The 19,492-nt window shown below is 49.3% G+C and overlaps 1 long non-coding RNA gene across 1 annotated transcript in view; it reads right to left on the bottom strand.

Annotated features, from left to right (window-relative positions):
• Positions 1–18,998, bottom strand: part of LOC144730015 (uncharacterized) — a 35,749-nt gene extending 16,751 nt beyond the window's left edge. The window contains exons 1-3 of the long non-coding RNA XR_013587780.1: positions 18,934–18,998; positions 15,941–16,048; positions 13,582–13,813 (exon numbers count right to left, since the gene is read on the bottom strand). This is a non-coding gene — a long non-coding RNA (uncharacterized LOC144730015). The remainder of the gene's footprint in view (positions 1–13,581; positions 13,814–15,940; positions 16,049–18,933) is intronic.
• Positions 18,999–19,492: the final 494 nt, after the last annotated feature.

The raw sequence follows: 19,492 nt of genomic DNA, 5'->3' as shown, positions 1-19,492 counted from the left end.
CGCGAACCGCGGGAAAGTCACTAAGTATTGCGAAAGATTCGGTAGTTTTTGTGTGTGTGTGTGTACCGAGCACCAGCGGTGTAGCACCGCCGATACGTTCGTTGACGATTGGGGTTTAGTGGTTGCTGACATCACCGTCACGACGTGCAGATTGCACAACTGCCCGTTGCGAATTCGCACCTCTCCCTTAAAGGAGCGAGCTCAAGTGAGCAGGTGAATCTCGGCTGGGGAAGCCCTGGAAGCCTCGCGGGAAGCAATTCACAACTTAAATGAGGGATCGTGGCGAAATGTAGCGTGGGCGACAAATGTCCAAATGTCCAGTCTTCTAAAAGCTGCGTGTTTGTAGAACTGTACGTAACGAACCAGAATAATCAGAGCTGTACATTTTATATTAATATCATCATCATTATTATAATAATATAATCGTTTTTATATTATAGAAAAGCTATGTAATTATATAGTTTTATAATTGCATAATTATCATATAACATGTAATTTTTATTTAGTGATTGTGTGGCAATTTGACTTTACATTAAGGCTACAATTACACTCAAGCGACTTTATTTTATTAGCTCATTCTTAAAACAAATCAATAGCCATGCAATCACAAACATGTGTGTGAATTTATTAAATAACGGCATTAATTTCAAGAGGGAGACACTGAACATGTTTAACTGCTGTACATATTGGCAACAGAATGCTACATTGATTGCTGTAGCCTCGGGCAACAGAAGCTGTTAATTACAATCAGGGCGATGTAACATTGCATTGAAATTAGCCACAGGCACGGCTGTGGAATTGTGGTCGATCCAAGCCGTGCTTTTTTGAGAAGCCGTTCTACAAAAGGCCGCTATAGTTGAGAGACATTTTCCTTTCACAGCCTGGGCGAGTCTACTGCGCGCGTGAAGCTGGCGCCCTGAGTGAGGCACGCACATTCAGATGAGTGGGCAGTTTGCATCAATAGGGATCTGGGTGTCTGGGTGTCTGCGTGATTCAGTCGTCTGCTGGGCGCCGCGGCGGGCGTGTGGCTGGCGTGTACAGGAGGCTCGCGGTCGCGTTGCGCTTTCGTGGCTGGACAGGAGCACGGCTGGATTTGTTGGACGGCTGGGATTTTGTGGGTAGTTAGGTGGCCGTGTTGTTACGTTAGCCGCGTGGCTGTGTGGCTTTGTGGCTGGGTAGTTAAGTAAATAGGTGGCTGAAGGTAAAAGGAGGTGGCAAGTCTCAGTGACTGGACGACTGGGAGACTTGGCAGCTTGGTATTGCGGTAGATGGATGTCTGGCTGGTTCGGTGACTGCAAAGGCTGGCTGTACAGACAGCTGAGTGGCTTGGTGGCTGAGATGACTTACGTTTGAACGGCAATGTGGCTGGATGGCAGGGTGAACATAGCTTTACATGTATTGCTCGTTTATATCTCTCTCTATAAAACGCCCATAAGGTAGGTAGGTATGCTACACAGCAGTTAACAAGGCCTTCTGGACATGTTTGTAGTTGTGCTATCATGTACGTAAGATAACATTCAACACCACTTACGAAAACAGACGTGTTGTTTTCTGCACTGCATGACAAATAATACCAGCTACCCGAGTGACATACTAGGCTTGCTAAGATATAGTCGTCAACAATGTAACATAACAGAGATACATTCCCTCGCATGGCGTTCGTAGAATAATTACAGGTGTACAGTGAAGTGTGAGTCAGCTCGTGTGCAGGCACTTGGTAGATCACGAAATCGCGTTGACCGCTGAGGAATTGGGGTGGCCTTCATCCAGGAGTGGATTGATCGTGGCTGACAGCACATCATCCTTCTAGGGCTGTTAAAACGAGTACCACTTTGTGAAGCGTTAATAATAGTCGTCCAGCAGACAAACGGGGCTCGTTGCATAGGGCGGTGCGATTTCTGCCACTGGGTCAGCGCTGTCAATTGACCTGAAAACCACCCCATCCCACGCTCATCACTTAATCATTACCCACTTAGCCCCGGCACCACTATCCATGACCATTACTGGAGAACTCCTCGTATCCACGTTGATATTGCCCGGGGATCAATAGCTCGGGTCCTACTATCTGTGTGGGTTATCTCCTTATCTGTCGGGCAAAATATGGCGGACAACCCCGCCGAGCGCGCCATGCGACGTCCCTGCCGCCACCGTTCCGTTTTAAACATTCCCATCACGCTCCAAGAAATGCGCGGCTTCTTCCACGCAGATCTGTCCTCAGAGGTGACGGCCTTCTTGTTTAGTCGCTTTGGAAAAGGTTCACTTTGGACGCCCACAAATGATGGAGGCAATGGGAGAGATTGCGTGCGGTGATTTCCACGGGACTACTTTGGCCGTCACTTTTTAACACATTACGAATCTTCAGTCAATAACAGGCAAGTATCGAACTCAGCCTGCACGAGGACAGCGACGCAGTAACGCGCAGACCGCGCCGCTCTCTCCCATTGCCTCCGAGTCTTCTAAGACCCGAGGGCCAAGGCGCCTCCTGCCCTGTGAGCGGTGTTCTTCATTGCAAGTTCGGCGGGCCACTGGCAGCACCTGGTGGCCTTTAGTACGAACCCTGACGTGTGGTCCCGGACAATACACACAGAGTGACAACACTCCCCACCACCATCATCATCGTGCTGCTGTCAAACCCACAATGGTTTCAAATGTGTGGCGGCCCTCACATTGATGATGTCTTATCGGCAAAAGTGTCCCCCCCCTTCCCCTGCAAATAAGTGAAGACCACTGCCTTAGACACATACGCGGGGTGCTGCTCGACTCTGTCAGCAGCCACGAAGCGGGGGGGGGGGGGGCTGCCAGCAGCCGGCCTCAGGAGAGAACAAGGGGCAGTGGTGAGTCACGTGGTTAGTATCTGTAATAGAGGTAAATATATAAATGTGTCGTTAAAACCCGCCACCACCTGACACAGCCGACTAGTAAAGGTTGTCACGTAAACAGAACATGCCAAATCGTCACTAGTACAGCACACCGGTGTGTTGGAGAGCCAAGCCACAACATTTACAATCTGAGTATGACGTTTCGCCAGTAATTACAACTAGCTTCATCAGGCAACAGCCAGATTTGTGGAGAAGTCCACCTGTTTCGTTCCTTATATAGAGGCGTAGATGTGGTGACGATGCTGCTGCGCTCTTGCACAATGTGGGGGGGGGATGATTAATGAGTCAAAGCACATTATGCATGCGCATTATGCAAGCCCTTTGATCGTGTCCTTCCTGTCCATCGTGTATTAAAATAGCCGTACCAACGGTAATCTCTATTGATTGAAGTATGGTGGCCTGTAAAGGCATGCATTTAAAGATCATATTATTTGATTATTCGCTTCTACGCAGCACTAAGGCGCTAGCTATCCGAACGGTTACAAAAAAAATCTTTCTTTCAATTTCGATAGATTATCTAATTAGTCTTGGCCAGTCACAGCTAGTTTTGCACAAAACTTCAACATTATCAAAATCAATTGAGTGTCCTTGTTGGCACGCATGTTCTGCTACTGCTGACAGTTGCATTTGGGAGTATTTAATAGTTATTTGATGTTCCTTTAGTCTTGTGCTGATCATTCGTCCTGTTTGCCCAACATATAATTTGCCACAAGTGCAGTTAATCATGTATACACCTTCTGTTGATAGCTTCGGTAACACATCTTTCGTACCAGATATTAATTTCTGTATTTTATGTACCGTACCAAACCTGACTCGGATGTTTTGTTTTTTCCAAACATCTGGCTAGTTTATCAGTTACTCCCGCAATGTACGGTATTTTCAATCGTTATAATTACTTGGGCAGTTTCAATGCTCGTGTTATATGATTTGGCTTTGGCATTCAATGCATTGTTGAATTGTGCATCATTGTAATCGTTCATTTGCAGCGCTTCTTTAACATGTTAAATTTCACGTATCAAACTGTCACCATCTGACACTTTCTTAGCTCGATTAATGCCGATGAAGCCGCCACACAGCCATGCAGCGAACGTAACAACATGGCCACATAACTACCCACAAAATTCCGAGCCATCCAACAATCAGCCGTCCTTCTGTCCAGCCACAAACTCGACGAGCCGGTTGAACCTCGGATGACCAAAGTTTTGGTTCAATCCCAGGCTCTCCACAATGCCGACCAAAGTTCGTTTTGAGCAACGCGGCCACCTGATGGGGGGGGCGTTCGTTCAGCGGGGTCCTCGCCCCGTGGCGATTCACGGATCCCTGGTCCGGCGGTCACACAGAAGAGTCGCGGGGGGTGTCGTGGGGGGTGTCGAGGGGGGTGTCGCGGGGGGTGTCGCGGACGTGCAAACCGCGCAGACCTCGCAATCTTTGCCGCCTTCGTCGCACGCGAGCCGTGCCGGATCGCCCGACCTCTCACCTCTTGCGCGGGGAGGGCCGAGGAGGCGGCGATAAGAAGAGGTGCGAAGTGTATCAACTGTTATTTAATGAGACATTGATGTGCCTTTGAAAGAGATGACTAAAACCTTGACAGTGTAGTACTTTACGGCTCACTTCAAAGGCTGGCAGGGACAAGGGCAGGATATCTCATGAATGACTTATGACCAGATGGAGGCATATTTACACTCCTCCTGATAGCAGTATTTCTCGCACACAGAGAAACCACGCCGGGGCAAAAGCCACATTTTTGAAGAGAATACTTCAAAGATATTATGACGAAGAAGCTAAATTGAGCTGCCAGTGTAATGATCTCTTAGTCTATGGCCGCATGGTGTGTTTGCTAGAAAGCGTAATCGTGTGCGTGTTATCTGCGAGTGTGTTTGGAGTTCAGTTGGCACCATAGTTAAATATAAACCGGTTTTGAAAGTGTATTGGATTGCATTTATACGAAACATTTCAGCACTTCCAATGTGTAATTAATTTTGCTCAACGATGGAATGTTTAATATTGATGAGGGTTCAAAGATTAATTTCCGCATTTCATATGTTACTATTAGCAGTATTACACTTGTTTGCACCCAGGAAAGAAAGCCTCACCGAGTCTCACAATTCTAAATATAAAGTTGTATCACGTAATAGTCTTGGAAACGAATAATATTTGTGGATATTTCTAGAGACCATAGTTTATGCTTTATTATTAATGGGCAACAACATTTATTTCTTCATCGTGATAATGCTGGTGTAATACTCATTTTATAAAAACAATTGAATATTTTTTATTATTATTTTACATCAGATGTTAAATTATTATTTAAGAATTGCTGTTGAATTATATTTAATAATCTTAACTTAAAGCTTTACTTAATACTTCTTATTAATTCATAACTTAATAATAATTAGTAATAATAATTTGTAACGCGAACAATCCATAACAGGTATTTTTTGGGGGGTTAGATCGCGTGAATATAAATGTGTCGTTAAACCCGCCACCACCTGACAACTAGTAAGGTTTGTCACGTAAACAGAGCATGTCAATACGTTACTAGTACAGCACACCGGTGTGTTGGAGAGTGAATCCACAATAATTACAATGAGTACGACGTTTCCCGAGTAATTACAACCGGCATCATCAGGCGACAGCCAGATTTGTTGAGAAATCCTCCTCCTGTTTCGTTCCTTAAATAGAGGCGTAGATGTGATGACGTCACTTGAGCTCTACGCATGCGAAGTGGTGGGGGGGGGGGTTAATTAATGCATCTAAATAGCAATTGGTATCATTATCGCTTGGGTTATTCACATGGTAATCAACGTACATCATGCATGCACATTACGCAGAGCACATTGCTCTTGTACCTCCTGTCTTTTGCGTGCAATAAAATAGCAGAACCTGTTATTGCCTACGTACACGTAATCCCTCTTGATGTACGGTGACCTGTATAGGCATGCATTTAAACAATGACACATTTATATTTACTCGATCTAACCCAAACAAACCTACGTGATGGATGGAACTGTTCGCGAAATCTTCCTCCGCATTAAACGCGCACAATGTCCCCTTGCCCGAAGGCAGCACCCCTTAGGCGTGGAGTCCCAGCTCAGAGACCCACTCAGTAAAAGTCAAATATAAAATATGTTTTCTTGAGAAGGGCGCTTAAAGGTCAGTAAAGAGTCAGCGCTGTGAGTGTGGAGGAGGAGGCCGCCGGCAAGCGAGAGAGAATGCAGTGGCGATCGTCGTGGTCCAAACTCCCGCTGTCGCGAACAGCTCCCGGCTCGAGCTGCGGAGGGTAAAGCCGCAGCCTCGCAATGCCTCGCTGCAGCCACTGCTGGCAGAAGAGGCCTCGGCTAGAGGGGGCTCGGGAGAACACCCCCCCCCCCCTAGAAATCCGCCTCGCCAGAGCCCCAACCCTAAAGAGCCCCCCCCCCCCCCCCCAAGAGGGTAATTGGCCTCCTCTTTCCACGCCGGCCAGACACATTGTGACACCACGGTGGCTAGGAGATGTTAACTACCTCGCCTGGTATACAGGAGGTCGTGGGTTCGATCCCGACCCTGCTGTATATTTGGAGTTTGCGTGTCTCTCTCTCTCTCTCCCCATGGTCGGGTGGGTTTTTCCCTCCACATTTAGAAACAACACGCGTTCAGAGTATTTGGCTGCTATAAAATTCCACACGATAATAAGCGACTTCGTTGAGCTATCATTTGCGGCCAGGTCTCTTCTGGTGAGCCTTACCTGGTAAAATAAAACATCGTTTTATAGTGTATTGGAAGAGGTGGGAGTGCCCACACTTTTCCCCACAACATACGACCTGCAAAACAACCATGCTCTGCCAATTTATATCGCTGGGTGGATCGAGGCTGGGGAATAATTCCACTCGTTTACCCAGGAAAGCCTCACCGAGTCTCACGACTCCGTTTCACGAGGCAACGGCTTGGGGTTTAAGAGACTTGCACTTTCGATTTCACAGCCGTGCCCAAGAGATCGAACCGGCGACCTCTGAATGTGAAGCCAAATGTGCGAACCCATCACACTACTGTGGCCCCTTCCCAAAAACGTGAATATCAACTGACACATTACGAGTAAGGCAAACTGATCACACACACTGAAAAACAGTCATTTGGCATGATTGGTACCTGCCTTGGGGAGTCTGTTTAATCCACAGCATCAGAAGTAAATGAAGCTTGTGGATCAAAAGGCAGAATCGTGAAACCCAATTTTTTATTTAAGTTGACACACAGTATAGTACTTGCCGCACCAGCTATGAATGTTCCGTGTGATGTAGTGAATAACATAGTTGGAAACGCGGGTATAGCACCGCTGACCAAAAACACCAAATGCACATGCCTAATTACATGATGGCTTTATGAGCGTGTGTCACATGGACACCAATAACACTGAGTCATTCCAGATGCGGATTGAACTTTCACGCCATGAATCACCGTGGAATCCAACAGAACTAGTCATGACGCCAGATTAGCCAAGTCAAATTAAAATCAGCTTTCTTCGAAGGTTATTTTGGAATATTTCACGTAAATCTGATCCGATGTGAGTGCATGCAATTTGAAATTAAAACATCTTGCCTAATTAAAAATGGTCATTATCGCTGCAACACAAGGTGAGAATGGGAAGATCTATAAATAAAAATAAATATATATTTAGCGTGCAAGTGTCCATCCATGATGCTCTGCTGAAAGAGTGTTAAGAAATAAAGATGCAGAAACAAACACGTGGTTCATTTGGCGAGGACGTTCCCACAAAATTGTCACCGTTCCAAATTCACAAGACTTTGCTCCAGGACATGTTGATTAAAATAACCCTCCAATACAAACCGATACACCTTCATTAAAATAACCCTCCCAACTCATTGACTGGTGGGTGGCAGAAAAAAATCTCGATATTCCAAGAGCCACAACGCAGCCCTTAGAAAGCCGCATGCGTCTCTGGAGCCGCAGGATGCCGACCCCCGTGCTCGTCAATGCACGAGTCCCCAGAGCAACCAATAATATCAAAGATGCCACCGTGGCCAAAGCCGTTGAAGTCACCGCGCCTCGCCAGTGCCCTCTACCCTCCGCCAGATCCCATGGCTTGTGACTTGCAAGATCTGGCCCGAGGTCTGCTCTTCCCCTGCTCTCTGGACTCTCGTGGACACCACCCCAATGTCTGACTTCTGTAACCGGTCCTCCTCCATCCTGCATTCGTGACCCATCCAGCGCAACCGCTTTTTGTGCGATTAAATCTACAGCGCTCACCCGCAATGTTTCCTTCCCGACTACTGAATTGCTCATCCTGTCACACCACGGATTTAGTTTTAATATCTTCCAGCCTTTCCTTTGTGTTGAGTTAAAAATACACAAATGCGTCATCCGAGCACAATATTCAAAAGCGTCTAATAATCGAAACTCACCAGGCGCCATAGTGAGCGTCAAATCTAACATCTACCCTCTGTTGCCATCAAGCAAAAATTCAAGCTGTTAAAATTACTAGGCGAGTGGCTCCCGTGCTGCAGTTTGGATTAATGCCACAGATGTGTGTCTTAAGTGGTCTATCCTCATGGCTGGGATAAGGCATTATGTAACTGTGATGCATGTCTGCACTCTGGGGGGGAGAGCAAGGAGGTTATTTTAAAAATAAAACGGCACAACACGTAAGCTGGAAACTAAACAGTCTTGGTAACAATAGCACGAGTGTCATAGTAAGAGATAGCAGCTTATTGAAGGAATACTCCTAGGGCATAAATAATTTATTCTCGAGGCTAATTCCGGTATATTGTACGAGTACTGCATAGGTTGTCTTGCTGGTAGCGAGTGTTCGACATTTGATGTCCGACATTTCGCCCCACGTGCTGGGAGATTCTTCAGGAGCTGAACGACACGTGGTGCACGTGTCATAGTGTGTTCATGCGTATTTCTTCACAATAAAAAAGATATGCATAGACCGATGTTCAAAAGTCAGAGCATCTCCCTGCTCATCTTCAAACGCTGGTGGGGGAAATTCCACACTCGCATGGTGGGGGCAAGATACTGCATAGGATAGCCACTGTTGACTGCCCACTTGGCAGCGATCATTTTCACAAAAGCAGCTCTACCTGTTGCTTCCCACTTTGCGGTTCATGCCTTAGAGCCTTGGCTTAGCAAAATCTGAAATACTCTTCATGGGATAAAAGGTAACATGCTTTCCAATGCCTTGCTCACGCCACTGCTGACAGAAGCCCCCCCCCCCCCCACACTCGAGGGAGTGCTACAGCCATTTGGGTGGGTGCTGGCTTGCCAGATGTCTTCTTAGAGGCGGGAGTCGCTCACACTATGCCCCACCGCAAGCAGCTTGCCAATGGACCAAGGTGAACCCATTCGCACTGCCGCTGGGTGGACGGAGGTGGCGGGGTGGCATGGGTTGTGGCCCACTGTTGAAGCTGCCGCACCGCGAGATAGAACTGGGGACCTTCAGATTGCTCGTCCCGTTTGCCAACCTTAGACACCACGGCAGGCATCTCTTCTGACACACACGTACTTTCCGCAAGGCTGTCCGAGAATTTAACTCTTCTGTTCGAATTCGCTGAACGCGAATAAATGATTCATTGCTGTGCAGATGTCTCTCGTCCGCCGAGATAGCCATTAAAGGGGCTCCCATCCTGCGTGCCCCCCCCCCCGATCCATCCCCTTTCCTTCCCTCGGTCAGAAATCTCGAGATCTGCGGAGACGCGAGCGAGGGGGGGGGGGGCGTGCGGAGCCGGCAGCAGGCGGCGCGCGCGTTTTAATCGCGCTGCGGCGTGCCGCGCGCTCCGGGGAGCGAGGCGGCCTGATTGTTATTCTGCACCAGGCTCACGGGCTCGCGGGCTCGCGGGCTCGCGAGCTCGCGGACTCGCGGGCTCGCGAGCTCACGGCTCACTCCGCTCCGCTCGTGCGGCCCGGTGAGCCGGCCCGGCCGCGAATGTCGAGCGGCGCAAACAGCGGCAGCGGCAGGCCAAGTGGACGCTTCGCATTGGCAAGCCCCCCCCCTCCCCCCACATTCACCGCTTTAACAAAACGGTGGCGATGATTTAGAGGGTTGGTTAATTTGTCCTGGAGAGCCTCGTTGATGCCTCGAGACTTTTCTTTCAGGCAGGGTCCTGCATTGGGAGTCGGTTTTATCGTGGTTTTGGGTGTGGGATGAAATAAAACATGGGAGGTTATTTTAAGCATATATTTTGGCGCTTGCCAGGCACCTTGGAAAGAGGTGGTGTTACCCACACTTTACCCCACCACACGCGACCTGACCATTGATTAGCTCTGCTGCGCCGAGTTATCCTGTAGGATGGACTGGCATGCTCGCAGATCGAACCTACAACTTCCAGATTGCTAGGCCAGTGTGTTGACCCTTACAGCACGGGCACAGCAGCCCTGCAAACGTAGTAAGCGGGTGACATTTTTATTGATTCGTGCAACCAGGAACAAAAAAGTCAGCACAAACTTGGGATGAAATCATCACCAAAATATACCGATGGCTGCTGTCCACACATGCTTACAACAGAGCAGAGTGCGATGATGGTTCTTCTCCATTTCCCATTCTCTTCCTCATCCCTCCCCTCGCCCCTCCACTCCGTCACATTCCTCCCCAACCCTTTCACGATCCTTGAGCGTTCCCTCGATCGCGGTCACTCATTTCTCATCGCTTGTATCACGCCCCTCCGCCATCTGACTCATTCTATTCCGTCCCCGCTTGTTTTTAAACGATGTCAAGCACCTTGAGTGAAGGCGCTCTGTAAATTGATCAGATGTTCGCAATAAGCCCTGGCGTGTGCATTTGTGAGAACGGTGAGGAGGCACGTGCTGTGTGTGATGTGAAATTATCCGATAGCTATGGGAACAGGGGCAGCAAAGTGCTGACTGCAATCAAAACCAATAGTCGGGTCCCTGGCTAGAGTCACGTTGTTGCTCTCGCTGGCAAAGTGGAACGAAGCGATACAAACAAAAAAACACACACACACCACTCGAACTTTCACGTGAGCAAATTCAGGGCACGTGAACGCATCAACCGCATCCCTTCCAGCATTTTAAAGAGACGAAGCTGTTCTGTGATGTGAATATTTTCAATGGCTCAGGTAGACCGAAGAAAAACAACAATAAAATAATTCCAACTTTTAATGGGAAACGGGGCCAAACAACGACACAAGGATGGCACTGTAATGAGAAAAGGTGCCGTGGTGATCCTGCGGAATTGTGAATATTGATTTTTAAGCGAGCTGTAAGGTCACTTCCTGCTGTGCCGGGAAAGTGTTCGTGCATTTGCTCGTCCCTTCGAGGATACTCGACTTGTTTCCATGAAAACTACAAATCCGCTAAACAAATCGCTACAGAGCCTGCCAGCACCAATGCTCAGATCTGCGTTGTTTACTCGGGCAAGATCCACGACGGAATACTTTCGGAATGCAGTTTTAACTTTTACAATTATCGTAACGTAATGCTTTGTATACGTGCCAACGAATGCACACGTGCGTTAGAATGTACCCACAGCTTTCACGCATGCACCTACACTCAAAAGCTATTAGCGACTTTGCTAGTTGCTCTTAAGTCAATTTCTGTGACCCGGAGAGTAACACAGAATCTAAATCGCATTCACAGATACATGAACGGAAAGGCTCGCTAACCAACAACTCACACCCTCAAGAACCAATGAACGTCATTCCCATCGCTTGGACAAAAAAAAACTCGCACGGTTGGGAAGAAAATATTTGTTGTTAAATGATACCTGCGGAATTTGTTTTCATTTCAGTCGCCAACTTTTACCCGCGGCAAATTCCCTCCGTTCCACGAGGGTTTCACGAGCGGCCAGAGCCTCGCTGCTGTATCGGCGTCCCACCCCTCCTCCCGTAGCGACCGGAGCGCGATTAACATTCACGCGGCGCCGCGTGCGAACCCAGCTCATCAGGCACGCCAAGCTCCACGCGCGCGGACGTTCCAAGCGTGCAGGACCGTACATCCTATCTTTGGCAGGCTGCAGTGATTGATTTATACTTTTAATTATTCAGCCATCCGTTCGTTCATCTCGTTTATGCAACCCAGTGGCTGGCGAGCGGTTCCGTGCCGTCCGGTCCGTTTGACGATTACCTCTCTGAGTGCACTCGGTGCCAGTGTCGGGACATTGGGACGAACTAGGCCACAGAAGTGCCTCTGCCATGTGATTATAATTCATATTAACGACAGCAAGTTGGCCTTTTGTTTTGTACGCACATACATGCGTACAAAACACAAAGATAGAGACCCCCACCCCCTAGAGCCTTAACAGACTGTTGGGGCAAGCGCTGTTCAGCGAGCACCTGTTAGGGGCAGCACAGCACACGAGTAAGAGGGGGGGGGGCACCACCGCGCCCGGCCGCCTTTGTTTAAAACGAACCAGAAGATAAAGTGGGCCATCTGGTTCGTTTTAAACAAATATTCATGGACTGTCAGTTCAGACATTAAAATCGGCAAATACGAAGGGAAATCCACCCAACATCTCCTTCTCCTGCCAGAGGCTCGTGGTGGAAGGGAGGTTATGAGAAAAGTGCTCTTGAGTCACAGCCTCTACGGCCTCCCCAAGTCCCTCATCTCCCGACTCCAGGTGATCACAAATGCTGTTCGCAAGCTTCTCACCCACACCCACAAATGAGACCACATCGCCCGAATACTCAAATCCCTCCGCTGTCTCCCAATGCAATTACAGTTCAATTTGAAGATCACACTCATCATCTTTAATAGACTCCATGGACTTGCCCCTGCCTACATTCTCTCCTCTAATCTCACTCTGCTCCCCACCCCGCACTCTCCACTCCAACAACCAAGGCTTTCTGTAGAAAATAATCACTGCCGGGTTCGGAGCGCGGCACGCTAACCACCGTGCCACCGCTCCACAAATCGGAGTGCCAGAGAAATCCAATTTATTTATTGTAGATCATTTATTTCTCAGTGTTCAGATGAATTGTTGTTTTGCATGTACCATTTTCACTACATTTTGATTCTCATCATAGAGAAAAATAATGATCTAAAAAACAATTAAAAGGAAACGATTGCAGTGTGAGATTGGGTTTCGGCGAAACGGAGAGCAGCTAGCGCATGCACATCACAGATTCTACAATCACAGCGCCGCTCTTTCTCAAGTTGAATCAACCCACTTCACAATGTACACTTCAACAATTGTTCACGTGAATATGGAGAAAGTTGTCACCCAAAAGAAAATAAGCAATCGAACCATGCTAATTTGAAAATAGGTTACTCAGAAACCTCAACGAGTAACCCAGAGTGCAATGCACGTTTCCAGTGTCGCCCTGCAAGCCCCGTGATGTTTGTAAGATCCATTCACTGACGCATCAGTCCAGAAATCCGGTCAGTAGACAGCCTGTAGGCTGATGAACTAGACCGGTAATGTATTTATTTCATAAAGTAAAACGCACACTTGTCTATTTATTGCTGCATTTCCCACAATCCACCACGATGGCACAGAACACAATTTTGTAGAACCAAATACAGTGGCAGCAAAAGGATGGACTATGCGGAAATGAAACGATGAAAATCGACTCGTGTTCAGGACTCTAGACGGATCGTTTCATTGCGGTGGAAACCGATTGTGGAGGAGCTCATCCAAAAGTGGATAGATCGTGACCGTTGATGATCACGATGACGGTATAGGGCCGACACGTCCGCCCATCAGTGCCTGTGTTGTGGTCTGCGCTCGTGCGAGAGGCCATGGGGACGGTACCTGGCTGCAGGTGAAGTCACGTGCTGGGTTTCCACTCTTGTGTTGCTCCCAGGGTCTCCACAGGGTGAGCGAGCGTGTGAGCGAGCGTGTGAGCGAGCGTGCGTGTGAGCGAGCGTGCGTGTGAGCGAGCGTGCGTGTGAGCGAGCGTGCGTGTGAGCAAGCATGCGTGAGTGCGTGTGAGCGAGCGTGCGTGCGAGTGCTCAGATGGCCTTGCACGTGAAGCATCTGGGTGCTGTAACCACACAGGAAGAATGAAGAGCAACTTGTTATGCACATGCGCGAGTATCACCACTCGGATTGCCACCTATCCTGGTATCCCAAGGTGGTTTTGCTGCCCCGGAATATCCGTCAAGTATTCTCGTGGATATTAAACTCCGAGTTGTTTTGTCGTTCGTGTAACAAGGCGAGATTTTAGTCCTCGTGCTCAGTTTGGTCTACATAGGTGGTGACTGATATGCTCTGGTTAGGGTGCAGATGTGGAGTGTGACGTGGCCACACCGTACCATTTAACACCACTCAAGGCCTTGGAATTAGACTTCTCCCCTCTTGCGATATTGCGAGACATTATTCTTCTGCTTCCCATATGTCCCTGCTTTTTGGTACCACAGACGTGACAGCTCTTATATCACACACACACACACGACACATCACGGAATATAACCCAGCTGTGTGTTGCGGGCGTTGTGGAAATCGACTCGGCAATTAAACTTGGCCCATCATCCCTCAAGGTTCAATAAAATGAAGACTAATTTGTACAAAGTGATCAGAAATGTTGAATTAACACCTGCGAGATTAAGGGCCAACAGAGAGATGGTATGTCAAACTTCTTTTGCACCATACGTAGCCAACCGTGCTAATCGGAGGTGCAGGGGAAGGACAACAAACATAGAGAAAGCGCTTCGTTTGGCATTTAGAGTTGCTTGACTTTTGGTGTTAATATTATTTACGACCACGTGCATTCACTTCTTAAAGGGGGCTTTTCATGGCCTCGCCTTTGCTAAAACACCCAGTTCCAGTGGGCGTCACCAGTGATTTGTACACCGTGATGAACCGAGCCCCGTGGTGTTCACGGAGAGGGCTCTTGTTTACAGCAGCGTGACACCACGCTGATGGACATCAGCTGATGGACATCAGCGTGGTGTCACAGGTCACTCTGCTGACGACTCCAAAAACCAAAACTGGCCACGCGCTCGCTGCTTAAACAATCACTGCTCACGGGCATTGTCCCAAAGGCCTTTTTATCCGATTGGAAACAATTTGTTACGTTGTTTCTCTGTACCAAATGGCAGCCTCTTGCGCTGTTTGGGTTCGCAATTGAGGATGCCTTTTCATTTATCGCTTTCCGAGCAAGGTTGAATGCATTTGTGCATTAGCTCTGTCCATCTGCCTGTAACACGGCCTCACGACAAACACTCTCGTCAAGTGGGTCCAACATGAACATGGCATAAAGGTTTGTCGCTATTAGGGACTTGCCCTGTTCAAAACCGGCTACAATGATAAGTGGATTTCCCACAACACGGAACAGCAAAAAAAAAATACTCTTTGAAAATATGCCAACGCATTTGGCCCTGACAGCTTCCAGTCGGCTTCTGTTCTCTAAGTACTCAGGAAGACAAACTCACTTTGCCTAAGCGTTACAGAATCAACGGGGGTGCACGATTTTCCCGACCGTGTACAGTTACTGGCCCCCACTCATTACTCAATATCACGAGAGCGTGTAAGGGCTCGCCCCGGTAGGCTGCCTCAATGCATTCATTTAATATTCCCTGCTGTCGCGGGACAGATGTCAAGGGGACGGATAACGGGGGGGAGATCGGCCGAGGGATTCAACGTCGCGGGAAAAGGGGGATAAGGGAGCGGAGGATGCGTTCGAGATGGGTAAGGAAGAAGGAACAAGATTGGTGAGGAGGGAGGAGGAGGACCTTCCAGGTTCGAGGAGAAACACGGAGAGAGATTAGGGAGTGGGGGATTGCGAGCGAGGGCACTTTTTGGCCGCGGCTGCCCAGGAGAGAATGTGCGGTGGAGACTCCCTCGCCAACGTTATCGTACGTCCAGGAGTCACCACGCACTGCTCCTTCTTGCTCAAGCGAGAGGCCTTCACTTCTGTGGCCATGAGCCAGCTGTGAGAAGTCCACATTAACATGGCGGAGGCCATTTACTCCGCAGCGTGGCCGTCGTCAACTTCCCACACGGCGATACCGATTGTATCGACCACACAAGAGGAGGATGCTGGGCTGAGAATGTACTCCCGACTGGGATGTCACCTCGGAAGCGCACATGCTGTCTCTTACCCTCTGCTCTATGAAATAAACTCGCAAAAAAAATTGTCAAATAATTGACAAACAAAGTGCACACTTACTGTGTGTGTTGAGACGCCAAGCTAAGGGTTGCATTTCTTCACGGGTTTTCCATTGTTTCAGGTGGTCTGAAGTAAAATAATCCACTGATATGCACATACTCTTGCATTCTGTAGAGCAAAGGACATTCAGCACACACATTAAACATGTGATTATCATGGACACAGGACCGATATCTACAACCGTCATTCTAACTGGTAACGCGCTGCACAGGATTCTCACTCGTAACGCGCCGCCGCACAGTATTCGGTCTCTCTCCAAAAGAGAGAGGCGACGACTCAGCAGGCGCAACGAACCGCAGCGGCCAGGAGGTGTGACGGTACCAACATTTGCCCGAGATCTGCGGTCCTCTATGTGTGAAGGTGTCATCGGCCTAGTAATGAGTGCTTGCATGTGGGAGGAAACCGGAGCACCCGGAGAAACCGCACGCGTGCGAGGGGGAAAACGCTCTATCCCATACAGATGGAACAGGTGAAGTCCACGTTTGCTACACTGCCTTCTCCTGACAAGCCAGAGTATGGCACCTCACCGCCCACGGCGAGAGAGTTTCACAACATCTGTGCGGTGATCCGCCAACCCTCGACGCTGCCTCCACGGTGCTGGATTACAGGCGGCCAGCCACGTGCCTAGTCGCCACCACCGCCCGGCATTGCTAATCACTCTTTCAGCCCAACGGAACCCTCTTGCTGAAAGCATCTTGGGAATCAGTGACAGTCTCCTTGAGAAAGCCAATTTATTGATTTCATAGAATCAGCCCTGCGGACGCTGCCGTGGCGTAGCGCTGAGCACGCTGGGCCTGCGACCCAATCGATCTCCCTGCGAGGGAGTTGGAGCAGCAGAGCGAGTTCCTTCACTTCCCCCCATGCCTCTGTCCAGCCAGCAGTCTGCATGGGGACGACCACGGTCAGTCGATCGGCAGGTCGCGTGTGGTGGCCAGCGTGGAAGAGTAGGCCAAATACAACTGGATAGAGTTTCTCTAAGAGCCCACTCTAGGGGGAGCCCCTTCTGTCAGCAGTGGTGCGGGCAAGAAACATGCAGGGCTGCAACTTTGGCTTCACCTCACGGCGGGCATCTCAAGTGTGTGCCTGCGCAGTGGAATGCAGAGTCTCACTGCTATCTGCTCGGGCGCTCCCTGCGTCTGTGTAGCAACGCGGCGCGTGGAAGGCTTGGCCGTGGGGGGAATTCTTATTTGCCATTATAGAGTAGAGAGGCAGTGCCGCACACATTAATCACCACCATTCATTCTGCAGGGGCAGCACAGTGTTCGTGTTGTGGTCAAACGGAGCGTGGTGCAGCGGGCGGGGAAATGCAATGTTATATTGCCTCCCTGAAAAGCATTTCTTAAAGACAAAGAAATAAATACGGCGCAGAAGGCGACGATACATTTCCTTCGGAGAAATAAACCGGCTGCTGATTTTGCTTTCACGACCCTAGGAGCAGTTTGCTGCGAGAAACGAATGTTCCTCGCAGCGGAGAGAGAGGGCGTCGCAGATGAAATGGGCAAATTAGACATCAGCAGGTCCACACATGGAAATTCAGAGGCGCGGCAGGCGATTTCTAAAATAAACATCCGACGACCGCCGCCGAGGGCACGAGCGGAGCTCTTTTGAGGATATTCGTGCGGAGCAAAGCGTGTGCGTGTGTGTGTTAGTGTCGTGTGTGCGTGTGCGCTGTGCTGATAAGAAATTCTGCCCACGCGTTGCGCGCGCGAGCGAGTGCCAGAGTATTGCCCCCGTGCTGTCGTCTCCCAACATAACGGGCTCGCAAACGATTCTCCACACTTTTGAAAATAGAATGCATGCGCATGTATTCAAAGACAAAAATCTCCCGCATAACCTTAATAGACTTTCGGGGCAAGTGCCGTTAGCGAGCACCTATGAAGGGCCGGCACTGCACACGAGTGGGTGGGTGGCCAACACCACGCCCGGCCTCCTTTGTCTCCCTAGTGGCGATGTTTACGCACTGCACCAGGTACTCATTTGAAGCTGAGTCGACCTATGGGAGGTTCAGAACCGGTTCAGATAGTCGTCATCGGTGTCGGCCGTGAGCGGGAATCGAACTCGGGTCGCCTGGCTCATAGCGCAGTGCACTAACCGCTACACAACCGCTCCCCACATGCATACACACATACATACACATACACCCAAATACACACACACACATACTCGTTGGTTCTTTCGGTAAAGTCACGTAGGTAGAAAAATACAATAAAAAATAAAAATGCTGGATTATTTGTTCTGCCTGAGGACGACCGCTTGTGTTGCGATCGATGAGTGTCAGGTGCGTGGTGAATGTCTGGTGAGTTGATGGCTGGTGAGTGTCCGGTGAATGGTGAACATCTGACGAGGGTCAGATGTGATGCGTGTGTCACATGACATCTGTAGGACGGGCTGCTTGGCAAGCTGAGGCTAAACTACAGTAGAGAGTTTGTTTCTCAACAGTGCTCAAATAACGGATAACTGTTGACATGCCCAAAAGTATATCAACATTCTCCATGTGATGTTCCGATGTGACCTATTCATTCATGAAATAGGTAAAGGTGCAGCCCTGCAATGCCTTGCTCATGAAACTGCTGGATAAAGAACCTCCACTACAAGGAGCCCCTGGACAGCCCCTCCAGAGGATATTTTGGACAACTCTCCTGCGCTGGCCAAACAATCCTCGAAGAGGCTGGAGGACCTCACCCGCTGGACATCTGTTCAAAAGAGCTTCATAGCTCATCGGATTTCTCCAGTATGAATAACTATCCTGATTTACCCCACCACACGCAACCCGTGTGCTGACGACCGGGAACGCCACGGCAGCGGTGCCGTGGTGAGTGCGGTGCACCGAGACACGTACCGCAGTGTCCCCCTGCGGTGCCGTGGTGAGTGCGGTGCACGAGACACGCACCGCAGTGTCCCCCTGCGGTGCCGTGGTGAGTGTGGTGCACGAGACACGCACCGCAGTGTCCCCCTGCGGTGCCGTGGTGAGTGCGGTGCACTGAGACACGTACCGCAGTGTTCGCCTGCGATGCCATCACCACAGGGATGCAAATTTGCGGCCAAAGGCGGACACAGCTGTAGGGACAGAGACAGAGAAAACATCACAAAATGGATTAGCATAGACAGAGGTACCGGCATAACTGGCGCGGACGAAGATTTAGTAGAGATCGCAAGCATCCAAAGAAGCTGGCAAGGTTTGTGTTGTTGTTGTGGCTGTAGCTGTGCTCAGCCACCTTTGTCTCCCCATTTCCTCAGAGCTAAGCATATACTTATAAATAAGCGTACGTGGTCGATAGGGTTGACCCAGCATAAATAAAGATTTCACGAAATCAATTGCTTGCAGTGGAGACGGGAATGCTGGCTGCATTTAAACGTCGATCAGTTTCCCAGGATTCTGGAACGGCGGCAATGTCCCTCGATGGAAGTATGGGGTTCAAAAGGCAAAGGGAACCCAGCCCCGGCTAAGCCATCGTCCAGAGCCAGATATCGCATCGGAAACAGATGCAGCAATGTAATCGACGAGCAGAGCATTTAGTAACTCGGCCCTACGCTGCCGCAGCGAGCAAAGGA

This window comes from Lampetra planeri, chromosome 34 (assembly GCF_965212315.1).
Source record: "Lampetra planeri chromosome 34, kcLamPlan1.2.h2, whole genome shotgun sequence".
In the NCBI taxonomy this organism is placed as follows: domain Eukaryota; kingdom Metazoa; phylum Chordata; class Hyperoartia; order Petromyzontiformes; family Petromyzontidae; genus Lampetra; species Lampetra planeri.
This window is presented reverse-complemented; position numbering and strand designations above follow the sequence as displayed.